Source organism: Myiozetetes cayanensis, unplaced genomic scaffold, assembly GCF_022539395.1.
Source record: "Myiozetetes cayanensis isolate MyiCay16 unplaced genomic scaffold, myiCay2020 scf4, whole genome shotgun sequence".
NCBI lineage: Eukaryota > Metazoa > Chordata > Aves > Passeriformes > Tyrannidae > Myiozetetes > Myiozetetes cayanensis.
Genome location: NW_026087631.1, coordinates 53,259,142 through 53,278,944, shown reverse-complemented (window position 1 = coordinate 53,278,944; position 19,803 = coordinate 53,259,142). Strand labels below are relative to the sequence as shown.

The following is a 19,803-nucleotide window of genomic DNA, read 5'->3' as shown; positions in this document are numbered from 1 at the left end:
GAAATTGCATGAATAATTATAGGAAATAAGCACAAAAGCAAAGAGTGTTTTCCAAGGAATAGTCAGAGAAAAACATGTGCATACCTTCAGCTAATGGTACTTTAAAAAGTAAGTTGGCACACTGACAGTGGACTGTTCTTTTGGTAATTAGTTTCATTGTTGCTGAATGATGTTCTGGTACTAAAATGGAGTACAATTATGCTCTCACTTTGGAAGGACAATCTTGGGTTTGATGTATTAATATTCTAATACAGAGTAAGACAAAAGCTTTGAAAAGGAAAAAGGGTTATTGCAGGGTGAGCTTTTGGCAAGAAAACCATCACCAAAATCTCAACATAAAATGAATTTAGATAATGTTTTAATTAGAAGAAAAAAATGTGCTAACAAAGTAGATCTTACCTGCCTTTAAACGGAGGAAATTGAGTTGTGAATGAGATTATGATCTCTGTAATTCATCTTCAGTCTGATGCAGTATTTTGTTTCTTGATCTGTGACAAACCCATATTTTTTTCAGACACACTTAATAAAGAAACACCATAAATTAGCATGATGTTCACACATAAATACTGAAGAATGGGTGACAAGCTTATAAAACTGGGGGTTGCAGCAGCGCTCCAGAAATTAGGAAACCAAATTTTAGTATCTGACTCTGCCACAGAGTTTCTCTGAGACAGACCCTTGAAGCCAGGTCAGCACAAAGCAGTCTGTGAAGCATGGTCTGAGCTTCAATACTCTCACTAATGTAGCCATCCATAGGGCAGGGGCCAGAGTTAGTCTGACATAAGGTGATTTATATTTAAGTGACTTATTTTCTTCTCAGAGGAGAAGATACTTTATGGATATGAACAATAGTGTTCATGGCTGGAATTCTCAGTATTTCTCAGAGCTGACCTCATTTTCTTCTTGGGATCAGAATAAAGGTAATGCAAGCTGGCTTTCAAAGTCTAGCCTTTGAACATTACGGCTAGCAGTAATGTTCAAAACAGGCAGTAACAACAAATGCCATCCACATTATTTCTGTGATTTCTATGCTGTCACTGTAAGCATGTTGGAAGAATAAAAACAAATATTTTCATAGCAAGGTTTGTTGGTGTACTACCTGCTGGGGTTTGTTTACAGTTTGTAAATGGATATGCTAAAGAAGAAGTCAGCCATGTGATTTATTGAAACATTTATCACCTCTGCTTACTTTACTTGAGCATGGATGCATTTGCGAGATTTACATGCAGGTTGGAGAGGAGCTTGGAGAAACCTTGCATTTTTTTCAAGATGTACGTGCAGGCCTTTGTGTAAAATAGCATGTTTGTTTCAGAGATCACCTTCCTGATACATACCCAGTCTTCTCAGGGGACAAAAGCAGTGACAGACCTTGCTGCTGTGACTCATGTGACAGCTCTGTAACCCCATGCTTTCCACAACATGTGAGCGAGCTGTCACTTCAGCATTTTCTGCGCTTGTAAGGAGTTGGGTTCCCTGGCTTCTTTCCTCCCAGGTATCAGCCTGAGTCCCTCTCACTCATTCAAGTGCTTTGTCACCCACCAGGCCCTGGCAAACAGTGGACTGTGCTAGTTTTATTCTTGCTATTTGACCCTCACTGTACTGATGACAAATACATGTCCATATTTCTAACATGTAAAGGAGGAAGGTATCCCAAGGTCTAGAGTCTGCTGCATTCCACCCCAGGATAATGACCCTCCCATTACCTTTTCACATCTTTCATGCTTCATTTCACACAACAAGTGCTCACTTTCAATGAAAGCTCAATTACTTCCCTATTGTAGAACTGGGTTTTGAATTGCCAGCAAGGTTTTGTCCTCATCTGAAATCAGAAGAAAGAAGAAGGATGACAGGATTTTCTACTTACTATATGCATCTTTGCAGTTTCCTTGTGCAAATATGGCCTTTCACAGGGGTTTGCAGTGACCTTACAGGCAGATCAGATGGGATGTGAAACAGGCAGCACTTGCTTCAGGCAAGGGTGGATGAAGGTTGTATACACTGTCCTGACTGATGTATATCTAGCAGCGGGGAGAGGGATTCATTATAAGAGCACTTTCCTGAGTTGTAGGTGGGAAGTTGGGGTTCCTCTGGGATAATTGCTGTGCAATGTTGTATGTCACAAGAAGGAGCCTGGGGCCTTAAGAGTCATCAAATGATAAACTGATAATAGACAGGAGGCACACCTACTGCTATAAAAGTTCCCACCTCTTGTTTTGGACACTCTCTAATAGCTCAATATCTTCCTCATATCGCAGTGCCCAAAACTGCCCACAGTATTCAAGTTGAGGTCACCCCAGTGCAGAGCAGAGCGGGACAATCCCCTCCCTTGACCGACTGGTGATGCTGTGCCTGATGCCCCCTGGGACACAGTTGGCCCTCCTGGCTGTCAGGGCACTGCTGACTCCTATTTAACTTGTCATTTACCAGGACACCCAGGTCCCTTTCCTTGGCACTCCTTTCCAGCATCTCATTCCCCAGTGTGTCCACACATTTGGAGTTGCCCCATCCCAGGTGCAGAATCCAGCACTTTCCTTTTTTGAACTTCATATGGTTGGTCATTGCCCAGTCCTCTAACTTGTCAAGGTCTCTCTGCAGGGCCTCCCTGCCTTCGAGGGAGTCAACAGCTCCTCCAAGTTTTGTGTCACCTGAAAACTTACTCAGTATCACTTCCAGTCCTCTGTCCAGGTCATTTATGAAGGTGTTGAAGAGCACACAGCCTAAAATGGAACCCCACTAGTGACAGGTCACTGGTCTGATTTTACCCCATTTACTATTTGCCTCTGTGCTCCACCCATGAGCCAGTTGCTCACCCACCACATGATGTGTTTATCCAGCTGTGTGCTGGACATTTTGTCCAGAAGAATCCTGTGAGAGACAGTATTGAAAGCTTTACTGAAATCCAAAGAGATTACATCAACTGGCTTCCAGAGGAGATTGAGGGGAGACCTCATCACAGCCTATAACTTCATCATGAGGGGAAGAGGAGCGGCAGACACTGATCTCTTCTCTGTGGAGACCAGTGGCAGGACCCGAGGGAATTAGCCTAGTTTTGTCAGGGGAGTGTTTAGATTGAGAAAAAGGTTCTTCACCCAGAGGGTGGCTCTGGGCACTGGAACAGGCTCCCTAGGGAAGTGGTCACAGGACCAAGCCCAACAGAGTTCAAGAAGTGGTTGGAGGATCCTCTCAGTCACATGGTGTGACTTTTGAGGATGGTACCGTGCAGAGCTAACGGCTGGAGTTGATGCTTGTGGGTCCCTTCCAACTTTGCAAATTCTTTGATTCTGTGAAGATTTTCCTTGTTGCAAAGGATAGCCAGAAACAAAACCTGAGATGCCAGTGGTTGTGAGTGAAGAGGAAATATGGACCAAAAGGTTGTGACTAACCCATCAGGGGAAGTGTAGGACATAGGACATGTGACCAGCCTGCAGGTACCCAAAAATATCATGCCACAAAGCTCTCTTTCCTGAAGCACCATAAGAAACTCTGATATATCTGGTATTAAAGAAATACCAAGTATTACAAGATACTCTGGTTGCAGTGACATTTGTATTGTGTAAGTGGTTAAAATGCCCTGTCCACAAAACAAAATAATTTTTACCATCGGAATACAGGAAAGCAGAAGCATTTTTCTTGAATTAGATGGGAAGATGTATCTGAAAATATTCTGCTAACAAAAGATGTTCCCAAATTGTTAATGAGACTAATTATCTCAGACAATAGTACCATCAGAAACTGTTTACACACTGAACTAGCAAGATAGCCAACTCTGGCTCTCTGTAGATACTTTTATTTTTTTAACAATGAAACAATACTGTTCTGTATTATTGGAGATATTGAAAGCTCAACCTGTTGCCCCTGATCCTGCTGGAGCATGCGGTGAGATTAGAGAATCTCCAGAGGAGCCAGCCAGTCCCTAGAATTTTGTGATTCTATCTTGCCTAATGTTAAAGATGCTATTAATTATGCCAGCTGTGTGTGTGTGTCCCCAAACAGATTTGATTGGTACATCTGTCTTCTGGTTTTAGTGATCAATTATAAATTAAATAGAAAACTTGAAGAGTGATAAATAGCATTTTAAACTTTAAAATATAGGGTCTAGAAAGAAAACCAAGGCTCAAAACAGGTTAAAGCAAAAAGACCCAAAATTACATTATTTATTCCTTGAAAACCACATCAGAACATTTGAACAGTAGTCAGGGGAAACTGAGACAGCCCAAGATGAGCCCAGCTGGTAAAGCTGAGGACAGAGGTTTGTTGTTTCTTTTTTTTAAAAAAAAGCTAATATTCTCATGTAGACAGAGGGCATCCTACTGAGCCCAAGCCATCTGCTCTGTTTGTTATCATACCAAACTTTGAGATACTGCTCTAACTACCTGATTTGTTCTTTTTCATCAGCTTGTCAGATTGGCCACATCCATGTATGGGGCAAAGCTCTGATGCCAGTTCATGCCTGGGGGTCCAAGAGAAGTTGACTTTGAAGCAACAAAACTGCTTTTGGATGCAGGGGTCTTTCCTCCAGTAGAGGATCATCAGTAGGATGGTTGGAGGAAGGGAGGGTGAGTCCCACCAGGCCATCAGTTACTGTGAGTTAATTGTGTTGTTGCTCTGCTCAGTGCTGCTGCTAATGCTCAGTTAGCATTTGTTGGGACTGTACTATGCCAAATCTTAGCCCAGGTGATAAAGGCAACCAGGAGTAAAATCAGACATTGCTTTTAATTCAGCATTTTCAGCTGTTAAAAGAAATGTATGGTTCTTTGTGAGTAGGTGCTGATTATAGGACTTGCAAAGGAGTAAGGGGTGCAAGATTTCTAAGCAATTTTTCTGATCATTAGAGAGGTAAATTTGCACAGAACCACTTCTGAAGTCACTGGGACCAAAGGAACAGGGGTTAAATATGTAAATCTTCTTGCTAATGGCACTTATAGAATGTAAGATCCTTCATTTTCCTTGTGGTTGTAATAATAAAAGGCAAGTGGCTTTGACAGTCTTGATTAAAATCCTACCCTGAAAAGGTAGGATACAGACACCTGAATCTGTGATTTCACCCAGTCTAATCTCCCTGAAAGGCCATGAGTTCTTTTATAATTTCTCAGTTTTCCAGGGTATTTTGGCTGTGTTGGCCACATGAGAAATGTCTTTATATGAATCTTCTCTATAGTGAAAAGATGCAGAAGTGAAGTCGCTGTAGTAACTGTAGTGAAACTTCATCTCCAACTGTTGGAAATGGATCTATGACCTGGAATAAATGCTTCACCAGATAAAATTTCTGTGACCAGCTGTTCCTGGTAAAACAGCCAGCAACAAGTCTAATGCAGCAATGTGTCTTGCAATGAGATTTCACTGTGACCAGCTGTCCATGCTAGTGATTTTACAATTAAAAATATGCAAGGAAGAGGAAAAAAATCTAAATGGCGCACTGTTGTTCTTGATATTTAAGGGATATTTACAAGAAAAAACATCCTTTGTGGGAATTAAAATAGGAAACACTGACATGCATCATTAAATTTTAACAATCAAGCCTAATAAAAAGCAGAATACTAAAAGGGATTACATGAGTGATTGACGCAGACCTGGCACACCCCAATTCTATTAAGAGAGAAAGATGACTGGTAAGCCTGAAATGCTCTTTCAACACTACTTCAACTAACTTGCCAACTCAAGCCCTTCTTTTGCTCTGGCACCTGTGCCTAGTCCAGTAGCCAGAGTGGCGATGCTGCTGCCATGGGAAGAACAACACTAGTGGGTACTGTGGGAACTTGGTTGTGACCACTCCTCCTGTACAGCCAGATGTCCTGCTTCCCTCTGAAAAGGTGGGTTGGAATTGGAGGGGAGGTAGTGAAAACCGTCATCTGTTCTGATAGCAAGATTTATTGATCCTTGAGAATACTGCATTTTGCAGTGATCTGCTTTTCCAGTTAATGCAACTTGAATCTGAACCTGGAAAATTTATGATGGCTTTATAGATCAATACAAGGCTGCCCAGAAGCATATTATTTATGCAGTGATGGAAAATAGGAGAAAAGACAAGATTAGGTGTTTCAGCTTCACAGCAAGAAATAATAAATACGCTTTGGAGATGAAGCCTAAATTTGCTATGAAGTGATCTAGCTGTTTGAGACATCAAGAAGAGATCACGAAATACCCCATAGCCTATAAGTAATCTTGTTTAACTACAGTAAAAATGTTTGAGTGAAGACAACATTGACACAACACCCTTTAAAAAAAAAAAAAAAAGAGTATCTCATCTCTTTCATGCAGGTCCAGAAACAATCTGCATGGCTTTCTAAAGGAAGACAAATACTGGCTCTTACAGCACAGCTGGGTTCTGAGAATGCATTTTCCATGCAAACATGCAGTTTACACTTAGAAACCCTGTCTGCTACTTGCACCTCAATCTTTCTTTGCCAATGGGCCGGTCTAGGTGACTTGCCTAGGTCTCTACCAGACCTCCCTTCATCTTCAAGGCTGTAGCTCAGAATCTGAGAGGTAATGATACATGTCCCTTTAAGGCACGTTGCATCATAATTATCTATTATTTTTTGTGGTGTTTTCTTTTTTAGGGGATGGGGTTTACTTTAGAGCATTGCCTGAGATATCCTACTGAGGAAAATGAGAATTCATATGAACAGCTAGAAGAGTTGTTGTAGATGTTGCCTTTCAGTACTTAAAAGGGTCTTATAAAAAAGATGGTGAGCATTTTTTTTACATGGGCAGATAGTGGTAGGACAAGGAAGAATGGTTTTAAACTAAAAAAAGGAGATTTACATTAGATGTTAGGAGAAAATTCTTTAGTATGAGCGTGGTGAAGCATGGCAATAGGTTGGCCAGAGAAGTCATGAATGTTCCATCCCTGGAAGTGTTCAAATCAGGCTGGGAGGAGTCTGAGCAACCTGGTCCAGTGGAAGGTGTCCTTGCTTATGGCAGGGATGTTAGAACTAGATGATCTTTAAGGTCCCTTCCAACCCAAGCCATTCTAAGAGTTCCTAGTGCTGAATACATCTTTTTTTGTTCAATTCCCCTGTTTCAACAGGGTTTTCTCTGTCTCTACACCCCAGCTCAACCTTGATCACCTGGGTTTGTCAGAACCTCCAATATACTCTGATAAGCATGTATTGTACGTTTTACCAGGAGACCAACTTAACTCAAAGTTGTATGGACCACAAATAAATGCCACTCTCAACTTGACAAGAATTGTGGTTCTTGGTTTTGTTTTTTTTTTTTTTTTTTGGTTGGTTGGTTTTTTCTCCCCCCCCAGAAAGGTGTTCCAAACTTACTATCACAGAATCTCAAAGCCCTCTGACTTCAGACCTTTAGATTTCAATAAAGGTGCTGTTGTTGTTCTGACCAGTACAAAGGTCATTAGAACTTCCATGAGTTTTCAATACTTGTAATGTAGCTAGCAGGACAGCTTAAGCAACAGTTTGGTAGTCACATAAATAAAAGAAAGCTTGTGCCACTGACCTCTGGTCCATTTTTCATGCCCTTCACCACTCTTGAAGGCTGTGCCCATTTAGGGGAAGCCACCACAAGGTTTCATTTTGCTGCATCCAGAGGAATGAAGATATCCAGCTCTGGCTGGTGATGGAGGCAACTGCACACGGCCTTACCACTACACATTTTCAGGGTATTACCAGTGGGATGGTGGACAGAAGGCAGAAGACTCACTTAACCTGTGGTTGCCTTCTACAGATTACTTTATCCAGTGTCAGCTTCCACCTAAAACTCAGGAAAAATTGTGCAGTCTCTTTAATGGTGCTCCCAGGTAGAAATTCCTTAGCTCCAAGTCTGCATGTGAAGAGGCTTTTCCTAGGGAAAGATCTGCAGTAACAGCACATAGGTACACAAATAGTCTCATGTCCATACCATCTTCTTCCTACTAAATCCTTCCCCTTGTCAGGGGCACTGGCGCAAAGCTCAACTTGCTCCTCTCTGAACACAAGAGGCACACATTTCTTAAACTGAGAGCATCCTTCAGGCTTCTGGGAAACAATGCAGATATAAGATCCTGAGTGGCTGGTGTTTAATGAATTGTTGAAATAAAAGAAAAAAGGCTTTTCGCCTCTGTTTTGTAACTTGCTATGTCTCAGCACTGGGATTTGGACCTTGCTGCCAAACACTGCTGAGTTCTGGAACTCACCCAATCCCCATTTGGCTTCTGAAGAACTTTGTGCAAGCACCTGGGATCCACTGAGGAGGCCTGTGAGATATGTGAGCAGTACATATATAAAGAAAAGGACAGATATGCTTTTAAAAGAGTCCACAAAAAATGTGTTAGGGAAGCAGCAATAGGGTCATTCCCAAGAGGTTTTTGGTTTTATTTTATTAAGTGAAATGTGCTTGGCAATCCAAAGGAAAGTTAGGGTCTTCCAGAATAAGCTAATCTCAGGCAGTTCATAGTTCTACATCACTTCTTCCCTGATACAGCTGCACTGGACTGCAAAGATTTCACAGATGCCAAGACCCTGTGATTCAACCCTTTCGCCTGTCAGTCTGCAAACAAATGCATTTATTTTCAATAAAGGTCATAAGTTAAAGGCAAGCAGGAGAGCTATAAAATGAAAATGTATGCTAGCTGAAACACTCTGACAGAAACAATATAGAGCAGGTATTGGTAGTGCAATGTAAACATTGGATGCAAGCCCAGTAACAAATCTAGAAAAACAGCATTTCAGCAAGCAAAAAAGAAGAACTGGAACTATGAAAAAGGGCTTTAAGCTTGTCAGCCTCTGTTTTGCCCCAATGGTTTGAAACTGCAGCAGCAGGGGGTCTTGTTTACAAAAGACATCTTTCATCTCCATGCTGCCAGAGACTGTGAAAGGCACCACACACTCATTTTTTTCCATGGTCACTTTGAACAGTGAAGCAAATCAGAAGGGAAGGTGTAGCAAGAGCCTTTGTGAAAATAAGGGTGAAATGATTAGGGATAATAGGTAGTGAGCTGAAAATGGGCTTGCAGGCCACTCTCTACAGAGCCAGACCTGCTGCATTTGTTGCTGCTTTGTGCTGGAGCGGCAATTCCCCAGGGAAATGTCACATGTATGTGTGTGTGTGTGTTCTTGCTTTTCTTATTCAGCTTTCTCAGGAGTGGCCAATAGATGACAGCTGAAAACCCCTGGTGAAGATCCTGATTGGCAATCCCAATTTTAATTGGGGATGCTCACTTGCCAAGTTTAGAGTTTATTTAAAATTTGATCCAGATGATATTTTCTGGTTATTAAAGGTTAAACATTATGAAGTGAGCATTTGGACTCAGCTGTAAAAGTTTAGTGTAGAATTATTAATTTCCCTTAGTTTCTAAAAGAATGTTGGCAAATCTTCAATTTTACTTCTCCAAATGAATGTTAATTGTTGTTTGCTGTGTTTCAGTTGGGATAAGTAACACTTTGTGCTTTCATCCAAAATCAACCAAATAAGCTTCATTCTCTTGATAATTAAATGATTGCCCAATTTCAGAAGTGTCACTTATTGCTCATATATTGGATGAAAACAAAACCTCCCCCTTCTTCTTTTTTTTCCACATTTCTGAGTTTGAGCTGGTGAGTGGAAAAGGTCAGAATGCCAGCAAGATTCAAACTGATATTTGAGGTCACATGTACATATGCTGAATCTTCCTTTATATCTGCTTTCAGAATTAGCATTTCTGTATGTATGCAAAGGCCGACTAGGAAGTATCTAACAATGAATGTATGAATTTGAATGAATGAATGAATACCCACTTTATGTTTGTATGTTTCACATACAGTTTTAGAGGCAGGAGTTTAAAAACTAGTCCTGAAAATAGAACCCTAGGGTAGGTAGAAGTGGCAAGAGGATAAAAACAACTTAATGTGATGACTATAAAGAACTGCAGAGCTGTCATGAAACAACATCTACAGTACTAAAGTTGACTTGCATCAGGGTGAGTGATAGCAAAATTACTATGGGTGGTTCAGTGTATAACGAATTTCAAGTTTTTAATGCTGTGTCAGTGATGGAATATACTATTACATGGCCAAAGGGGGATATGAACAGTGATTAAGTCTTATGACCCTTCAAGCAAATTCAATATTAGAATTGCAATGTGCCAAATCTGTCACTGAGTGTTATGCTAATTTCCATTGACTTTTGTGGCAGTTCCCTTTTCAAAGTGATGGCAAATGGCCAAGAGCTCTGAGGCAGGTGGCAGTATCCCAAAAATACTAGAAATGGAAAAATAAGAAAATTTTTTTATCATGTAACTTTAGGTATGTTGGGATTCAAATTGTGCTGCTAGTTTTTAATGGGTCTTTGTGAGGAATACTCTAGGAAGTACTTCAGTTTTAAGATTTCCCAGCAATGGAAAGTGAGAAAACCATTCTGGGAGATGACGCTAAATAATTTGATGGAAAAAGAGACCAAGACATCAAATGTTAAGTACAATACTTCTGAAATGAGAGGGAGTGGCATCTAAGAAAATTTTAGAGTGCAGGGCAGGCAACAGGAATCATTCTCCTGTTGCTGCATTGAGGCACTCTATCAGAGTTGCCTGGGCAGTGTCTCCTCTGAAGCCCTACAGTAGGAAAGCCCTTACCTTGCTGCTGCAACATGCTAAAGATCCCCCCTTTTTATTACTTTGTTTTCAAAGTTTGTCCTGAGACGCTATTTATCTATTGATTTTTTTTCATGCAAGTAGGGCCTTTGTTGCCTTGATTAGCTGATTTAGTAGAGCTCAGGTGCTCCTCACACAGCATTTCATTACAGATCCACCGTGACTTGCAGTTTCCTGTTTTCTTCCATTGCTCCTGAGGGCTGTGTAGCTGATTATTTAAATGCCCTCTTATTAGCAAACATTCTCTTCTGTTGAGCAAACACACATAAGCTTTACTAAACATAAATTCTCTCTATATTTTGGTAATTAGCCATTTGAAAGTATAGGCAGCTAAAAGTGAGTTAAAAAGCTCATTTAGCAAAATGGGAATACTATAACAGTCATTACAATATGAGAAGAGGTTTGATCAGTTTTGAAAGTCCCTGATTGATTGAAAACAAATGTTTTTGTGCTCACATTCTTCCTACAGTAAACATGCAAAGAAATAAATAGTGATTGGAAACTACACCAAAGACACTTGGAAGTATGTAGTTAGGAAAGAGAAAAGGGAGTAGAGAGGAAAGCGGTACTTTGAGAATATGAAAGATGGATTGAACAAAATTACAAAATCCAACACAGACAGCCAGAAGAAAACATCAGAGATGAGAAAGGTAGCACTTGAGGCTTTCCTCTAGGTAGGAAAGAGGCCATCTAGTAGGTTGCTGAAGTAGAGGAGATCATCCCTGCAATCTATCACAGAGCTCATCTACTTATTTATATGCAAGCGATTAATTCTGCTCCTCTCCTGTTGTTAAGTGATGAACAATGGGAACAGCTCCTAACTCTCATCTGAAATCCATGCAGACCTGTGCAGGTATTATGTTCCCTATAGTCTTTCATATCTTGATATTTTTTCCCACCCTGGCTTTTAAATGAGATTTTTACGGACATGGAAGACTACCTTCAGAAGAAAATAAGGGCAAGACATGCTCAGTTGCTTATAACAGAAAAACAGGAAGCAGCATCTTTTTGACCTTACATTTTGTGGGGCATTTGTAAAACCAAAAGGGTTCTGTGGAGTGTAAATGAACAGTCAAAAATATAGATTGGGCCATCTCTGAAATGTAATAATAAACATATGGGACCTGAATTATTCAGCTGTGTGTTTTGCCTTCAAAATTCATAGCAAAGCGTCATGTTTGCTTACAAAACCCCTTAAGCTATGAGAGTGCAAATGGGGAACTGGGATATCATTCGCTCTTTAAGGCAATTCATTTTCACTGCTGATCAGCCCACACAATTGGAAGAAAACCTGGGCTACCAAGGTTGGTATATGCAGGACTGGGAGACCCGAATATATTTCATGCTTTAGAGCTTAGAGGATGCTTTCTTGTGCTTGGGAAAGAAGAGTTTTTATGAAAGCTTGGTGGTGTAACAGAGACACGTGGGTGTAAGAGCAAGAAATGGCTCTTCAGGGTAGGAAAAGAGCAGTTCTGTTCTGCACCTGCCTTTTATGTCCTATCTCCTGAGTTCTCAGGATGCATCACTCCAGGGACCTACCTTTCCAGTGAGTTTGAAGACCACTGGGGACTGTTTGGATTGGGGCAGTCCCCATCCTCCAAAATTACATGGTGGTTTGAAATATTCATCACTAAAAGTCCTTCCCCTTTAACTCAATCATCATCATGGCTAGACTTCACGAACAAAGATTTGAGAAGGGTTCTACCCACGCTTGCTACAAGTGCGCTGATGGCTAAAAAGGCCGATGTGAGATAGACAAGTCCGGTTGCAAATGGCACAGCAGAAAGACTCCCCAGGGAATATTGACAAGATATTATTCTTCACATTGTCTTTTCTCCTCAAGAACGATTCTGGTTGTGTTCTCAAAAGCAGCAGCAGCGTTATAGATGGTGTGTCTCCAGGCCTCCCGATTGGAGGCCAGAGTAGACCAATGGTGGTGATCAATATGGCCAAGGCTGAGGGATTGTTTCAGGCAGTCCTTGTATCTCCTCTTTGGGGCTCCTCTCTTGCAGCAGCCAGTGGCAAGTTCCCCATAGAGCACGATCTTAGGGAGGCGGCAGTCCTGCATCCTGGAGACGTGCCCTGCCCAGCGCAGCTGTGTTCTCAGCAGCATGGCCTCAATGCTCGTGACTGCTGCCTGTTCAAGGACAGACGTGTTGGTCACATAGTCAGTCCAGTGGATGTTTAGGATTGTACGGAGGCAGCGCTGATGGAAGCGTTCTAAGAGACTCAAGTGGTGCCGGTAAATGACCCATGATTCAGATCCATATAAAAGAGTAGACAGTACAACAGCTTTGTAAACGCTGATCTTAGTACTTTTCTTCAGGTGTTCATTTTGCCACACTCTTTTATGGAGTTTACCAAAGGCTCTGTACACCTTTGCTAGCCAGTTGTCTATTTCTGCATCAATCTTATTCACCGAAGAGATGATGCTTGCCAGGTAATTAAATTGCTGGACTAATCTGAGCTCTGATTCGCCAGTAGTGATATGGGATGATGGAAAACCTCCTGAGGTGCAGGTTGATAGAAAACTTTCGTCTTCTTTCAGCTTGAAGAAGACAGAAGTTTTCCCCTTTAACTAGAACTACAACAAACATGCAGGTTAGGAGGAGACAGGTGGTGAGCTAAATCGTGCACAGCTAATCTACATTCTCTCAGGTTACCCTTGCTGTATTCTCCTCCTCACGCATCTACTTGTTTGGAGCAATTGTTTAATTCTATTATTGGTGGGAAAATGTTGCCCTTGAGTAAATCACATTTCATCCTTTTGTAGGAAGAGCCAGGATTGGGCCAGAGAAGGACACTTTTGTCTGTCTGAAGAAGTCACTTTTGTTTTCTTTCAGATTTCTGCAATATTCACCACAAAACTGTTCACCATGGAACTGAGGTAATGGGTAATGACAAATGAATAATGATACTAATGATACAGTATATCTGGGTGCAGATGAAGCAAAAGTGAATCATTCAACAAGAAAATACTTTTTTCCCAAAGAAACTACATGCTTCAAGCCAGATGGAGAGTAAGTAAGGGTTTATGACTTCTGCATGAATGTGTCTCAGCTCTATATAGCACAGTGAGCTGGTTTTTACATTAGTAAACCGTATCTTCTTTGTCATGGCAGACTTTCTTGAAGACTGGGAAATTTAGAGGTTTGTGACCTTGGTGTGGCTATGAAAGGAGATTGAACTTCACTGGGAATTTTTATTCCCAGTCTCCTTGCAGTATTTTGAAGAGATGGATTCTCTGAGCTTTCCCAGGACATCGGATGGGCAGCACGCACACATACATACACATAGGCCTCATGTCCCAAATAAACTCCAGGAAAACACTGTGTGGAGGTGTTACTCAGGCTTCCAAACTCCCACTGATGCCCTGGGTGCACAGTCCATGGAGTACACAATATACAATATCCTCATCATCCTCATGCTTGATATTCTATTGTTACCACTGCTGGAGCTTCAGCAGGGATCATGTGGGGGAAGAAGAGCTATTGTCCAGTTTTGCTGCCGCTGCAGGATGAATGCAAGGGGAATGGACAGGAGCCTGCACAGTCACTGGGGTCTCCCATGTGCCGCAAGATGTGTAGGGCTAGTGTGCATGGATTGCATGCATCTGCGGTAACTCGAAGTATGTTTCCATATCTCCCCCTCCTAAGCTGTACAATAAAGGACACACCTGACTAAGACGCATAGTAAGTCAGAGGGGGGGAAAAAAGGGATATTCTTGAAAGGATGTGGAATAAAACATGTCTAGTACAGAAGATCAATGTGCAGTGGAAAAAAGTTCATATAGGACTGTTTTCTTATCTTTAGAAGCACACTGAAACTATTACAAATTAGTATACTGCATATACTTGCTTCTGAAGCTTTTTTGGTTTGGGGTTTTTGTTGTGTTTTTTTTAGTTGGTTTTTCCTTTTTTGTAAATAAGATGGTTTCTGTGCTATAGAAGCAACTTTGAAGGCAATTACACTGTATATATAAAAGGCTGGCACATTTCATTTTAATATATTATGCTATTCTATATTTACAGCACTTCACATACAGAAGACAGGATGCTGATCTTACTTCTACCAGTACAAATAAGTCTACCAGCTTTGATGTTAACACATGGCACTGAAAATCTGACAGTGCAGTGTGCTCATTTATTTCCCAGTCATCACCTATTATTTGTTGTTCACATACTTCCTAATATACTGCTTAGACTTAAGAGCAACAAGCATCCTAGTCAATTCTATGTCCTTGGGCCCAGGTTTTGCACATTCTAATGTCTTATACATGCAGCAGTACCTCTGATGGGACCTCTGTGTCTACGGAGCTGCTCTATCAGCTTCCCTGTGACAGCTGGTTCTGGGTAGCACATCAAGCTGAGCTATTCTACCCATACCCATCTCGTTGGGCCCTGTCTGCTGTGGGAGGTGGAACCATCCTCAGGGCAAAATCTTGCTGCAGTCCGACCCTCAGACTGTTGGGTGGGGTTTTCTTTTTGGAGGGGGCTGTGCACAGAGACAAGATGGCATGGAGTAGAAAAGGCTCCTTAGCAAAGAAGAGATTTTAACAGAGCAGACAGCTAAATGCATATTATCTCGGTTCAAAAGGCCATTCTTGTCTGAAGCCCTTAAGTTTTGAAGAGCAGGGATCAGTCAGCTCTTCAGAAATCTCGAAGTCAGTTCAGAGCCCTTAAGATCCCTTTTAAAAGATCCTGGCAGACAGATTTTCTCTGCCCTTCTATCCTGAACTTTTCTGAACCACTTCTGGCAACTCAGTGTAGTCTCAGAATAGCATTACAAAGTGGAAATTCAGCACTGTTTCTTATTTCGTGAATATGGATTTGACAAGCAATGTAGAAATTAGGATCAAATCCAGTCTCATCATGATTTTTTCATGAATTTTCTGACCTTACTGCTAGTAAACTTTGTCTGAGTATGCAGAATTCGAAGGGACCTAAGGGATCATTGAAACCAACCCTCAGCCCTACACAGGACCATTCCCGAGTCACACCATGTGCCTAAGAGTATCATACATTGCAGTGCCCAAAACTGCACACAATGTTCAAGGTGAGGCCACCACAGTGCAGAGCAGAGTGGGACGATGCCCTCCTTCAACTGGCTGGCGATGTTTTGCCTGATGTCCCCAGGATGTGGTTGGCCCTCCTGGCTGCCAGGGCACTGCTGACTCAGATTCAACCTGCCATCGACCAGGACTCCAAGGTCTCTTTCCCTGGCACTGCTTTCCAGCATCTCATTCCCCAGTCTGTACATACATCCAGGGTTGTTCCATTCCAGGTGCAGAATTCAGCACTTTCCTTTTTTGAACTTCATATGGTTGGTCATTGCCCAGTCCTCTAACTTGTCAAGGTCTCTCGGCAGGGCCTCCCTGCCTTCAAGGGAGTCAACAGCTCCTCCAAGTTTTGTGTCACCTGAAAACTTACTCAGTATCACTTCCAGTCCTCTGCCCAGGTCATTTATGAAGGTGTTGAAGAGCACAGGGCCAAGATGGAGCCCTGTGGAACCCCACTAGTGACAGGTTACCAGTCTGATTTTACCCCATTTACTATTACCCTCTGTGCTCCACCCATGAGCCAACTGCTCACCCACCACATGATGTGTTTATCCAGCTGTGTCCTGGATATTTTGTCCAGAAGAAACCTGTGACAGACAGTATTGAAAGCTTTACTGAAATCCAGAAAGATTACATCAACTGGCTTCCCTTTATGAACTAGATAGGTTACCTTGTCATAAAATGAAATTAGGTTTGGTAAGCAGGACTTTCCTCTCATGAAGCTGTGCTGAGACCCCCCTGGTCCATCATCCATGTTGAAGACAAAGGCAAAGAAAGTGTTAAACACCTCTGGAAGAGATACTGCTCTGCAATTTTACTCCTGGAGTTTCATACCAGCGCATCCAAATGTTTCCTGACTCCTCCTGCATTCACTGAATACAAAGGTTTTTTACATAACTCAATAAATAAAAGATCTGGCCAGCATTTTGGAACTCAAACATTTGATATATTTTTTATTACTTTTATCCAGAAGCATGGTGCAGAAGCTGTACCTACTGTGCATCAGTGTATTACTACTGAGATATGCACCCTATATGTCTGTGCTTTGAAAGAAAGTACCACTTCTTTGTAACGTTTTTCTTTTGTGAGTTAAAATATTAAAAATATTTTTAATGCATTTAAATATGAAATATAAACACTATTTATCAATAAAACACAATATGATCATCCATTTTGACAGCCAAATGATGTATCTTAGTTATAGGAAGGTCTCTGTATGCATCCAATGTCTTTTATTATTGCATTCCCAGCACTGCCAGCTGAGGCAGGAATGTGAACCCTAGGGAAATGAAGATGACTGGGTTTTGGCAAACCACACAAAAGACTTTACTACATTGGTACCAAGACAGGCATCATGCCATTGAAGAGTTAATAGGCTCCTTTTCACTGAAGGAAAACAAAGCCTGTAAAATAAAAGAAATAAGGAAAAAGGACAAATACCATGGTCTCATCAGGGTTCAAATTTGTCATGCAAAATGAACAAATAATCTGTCTTCTTTCTTAAAAGGGAAGAAACAAAGGTACCAATAAAGGCAGGAGTATGCAAGTGTTCCTTTTCAGGAACTTAGATCATAAGCTTGTGACTGCAGGGTACAAAAATCAAAATTGCAGGGAGTCACATGCCACTTATGCCCTTGAATTTTTAGGATTTTTAGCTTTTTGTAGATTTTTATGCAGTTGCATATTGTCTCACACTTTAGAATAGCATTTAACACTTATCAAACCCTATTCCCCACTTCATATTGAATTTTCTAAATTAAGGCTTGTTTAAGCTCCTTTCAAGGCAAGACTATAGTGAACACATTCTGTTTAAGAACATATATACCCCAGGCCTGAACAACAAGATACCATCACAGTCAAAGCAACCTTCAAGTCCAGAAACTTGGGAAGCTCCAGAGACAGCACGTGCCATGAAGGAGGGGAAGATGAGGAAGAAAGGGGTCTTGGGACCTCTGACTCAATTTCTGGGGAGGCATGCCAAGGCGGCAGATTTGGGGAGGATCTGGGGTGGAGAGTTCTTGGATTGGACCATAAATTGTGGAACACATAATAGGTGTGTGCATCTTTGTACTTCTTGCTGTAGAATGCCTTCATTAAAGCCCTGCTCTATATCTTACATATACTAATAATTGCCTGGTGAGTCTTTTTCTCTTGATCCTTAGGCAGCACCACAAACACAAGAAATTCCAGCATTAGCCTCCAGGGATATTATTACACTGATAGTGGACAAGATCAAAAATGGTCTGGATAGTCTTTTTCAGAGCTGTATTCAGCTATGACATCTATTCAACAGCTCCAGTGTCACCCAGGTTGCAAATTAAAGCGGAGATGTCAAAAAACATCTTATGGAATCTTGGACCATTGTTTTGTGTTAAAAGTCTATAATTATACATAGTAAACTGTATGTCACTTTACTTTGTTCAAATGATGAATGTTGTTGTACACATATATCAAGCACGCAGACAACCTTAAACCATATTTTAGTTCATCCCTCACTAGTACATCCTATTCTTTTTGTTTCAGTGGAAGAGCAGGAATAATGAATATGAAGGATTTAAGTGAAATCAAAATTATACCCACGGCATATGCCCCTTGTTTGGTAAATGCAGTTTTAACAAAAGAAGGAATAGAATATTTCTTCTATCTTTATATTGCTACTGTAACATAAATTCTATAGTCTATGTTCTCTAAGTACATTAACAACAAAAGGAGGGCTAAGGAGAATCTCCATCCTTTATTGGATCCAGGGGAAACAATCACATCTGTAATGTTGTGTTCGGTTTTGAGCAACTCGCTAAAGAGAGACATTGAGATGCTGCAGCATATCCAGAGAAGGGCAACAAAGCTGGTCAAGGGTCTGGATCACAAGTCCTCTGAGGAGCAGCTGAGGGAGCTGGGGTTGTTTAGCTTGGAGAAAAGGAGGCTCAGGGTTAAGGTGGGAGTGGAGAGTGGCTTATCACACTCTACAACTACCCGAAAGGAGGTTGTAGTGAGGTGGGTAACTGTATCTTCTCCCAAGTAACAAGTGATAGGACAAGAGAAAATGGCCGCAAATTGCACTAGGGGAGGATTAAGTTGGATAATAGGAAAAATTACTCCACTGAAAGGGTTGTCAATCATTGGAACAGGCTGCCCAGGGTAGTGGATGAGTCACCATCCCTGGAGGTACTTAAGATGTGTAGATGTGGCACTTAAGGAGGGACATGGTTTACCTGTGGACTTTGCAGTATTGAATTAACAGTCGGACTTAACCATCCTAAAGGTCTTTTTAAACCTAACCAGTTCCGTGATTCTACAATCATTCTATGTATTTTCCAGTTGCAGGTGTATTTTTCAGCAATTAGATGCAGACTGCTGAACCACTATTCTGGATATCATTTGTCCTGATTACCAAATACTGGGCTTGGGCAAGTGATTATAAAGGTATACACTGGGTATCACCCTGGAAAATAGAAGTGAGCAAACACCGCATTTAAAATAATACAGAAACCATCTTGGTAATTTACCTAGTAACAAAACATTTCACTTAATGTCCCTTTGCAATGTGCCTGCCAAGCCATTTTCGTCTGAAGCAAAATAATTGCATTGATCACCATGGCATCACTCTTATTCTCACTAATGGACCTGGAAATAGCTCTGGTCTTCATCCACAATTGTACTTACCCAAGCCTGCAATAACTGTTTCAGAAACACAGATCTTTTACTTCACCAAAGCTTATTCTTAGCTGAAAGTTAATTCATAAGAGATTGCTGTACTTTGATTAGGAAAAAATAATACCTACTAATTGAAAAAATCCAGGGCCAGAGATCAGAGTTAAAAATATTATTCCTTCTCTTTTGGGGATGAAGAGTCCATGACAATATATTAAAAAAAAAAAAAAAAAAAAGTATGGTTTTTCCTTTTTTTATGTTTACTCTCATTTTCCTGTTTATTTTGGTGGAATTTGGCAGATAGTTATCCTTTAAGTTCAAGATGATACAGAAGCACTACCAAAGAGAGATATTTTGACCCAAAGAGACAGAATAATCCCAAGCGAAGGACCTGGGACTTTATGCACTTATTTTTTGGATGGGGGTGCATAGATTTGAGACTTTCTAGAATGTTGGGTGATTGCGTGTAATTCACAGCTTTATCACGATAGAATGGTTGAGCTTGGAAAGGACCTTAAAGATCAAG

General features: G+C 41.1%; 1 long non-coding RNA gene across 5 annotated transcripts in view; it reads right to left on the bottom strand.

Moving 5' to 3' along the window:
• LOC126647424 (uncharacterized) overlaps nucleotides 1-19,803 on the bottom strand; it is a 42,591-nt gene that overhangs the window by 1,658 nt on the left and 21,130 nt on the right. For 2 of the 5 annotated variants that reach the window (XR_007630588.1, XR_007630589.1), the window contains 2 exons: nucleotides 1,704-1,819; nucleotides 85-519 (listed from right to left, as the gene is read on the bottom strand). This is a non-coding gene — a long non-coding RNA (uncharacterized LOC126647424). Of the gene's footprint in view, nucleotides 1-84; nucleotides 520-1,703; nucleotides 1,820-18,190; nucleotides 18,534-19,803 lie in introns of those variants that run through there. The other 3 variants (XR_007630590.1, XR_007630591.1, XR_007630592.1) reach the window with 3 other exon arrangements.